We start from the raw sequence: 298 nt of genomic DNA on the forward strand, positions 1-298 counted from the left end.
CCATGCAACTGGGGACGCTCAACAAACACACACTCCTCGTAGTTGCGAGTCGATGGTTGACATGCAACTGGGGGCCCTCGACAAAACACAAACAACCTTAGTTGCGACTCGATGCTCGACTTGCAACTAGGGACCCTCGAGAAACACACACACTCCAGTTGCGAGTCGATGGTGGACATGCAAGTGGGAACCCTCGACAAACACACACACACACACCCCTTAGTTACGAGTCGAAAAAGCTCGACATGGGACTAGGATCTCTCGACAAACACACACATGCCCCTAGTTGCGAGTCGAT

The sequence above is a fragment of the Triticum aestivum genome, chromosome 3A (assembly GCF_018294505.1).
Source record: "Triticum aestivum cultivar Chinese Spring chromosome 3A, IWGSC CS RefSeq v2.1, whole genome shotgun sequence".
Lineage (NCBI taxonomy): Eukaryota > Viridiplantae > Streptophyta > Magnoliopsida > Poales > Poaceae > Triticum > Triticum aestivum.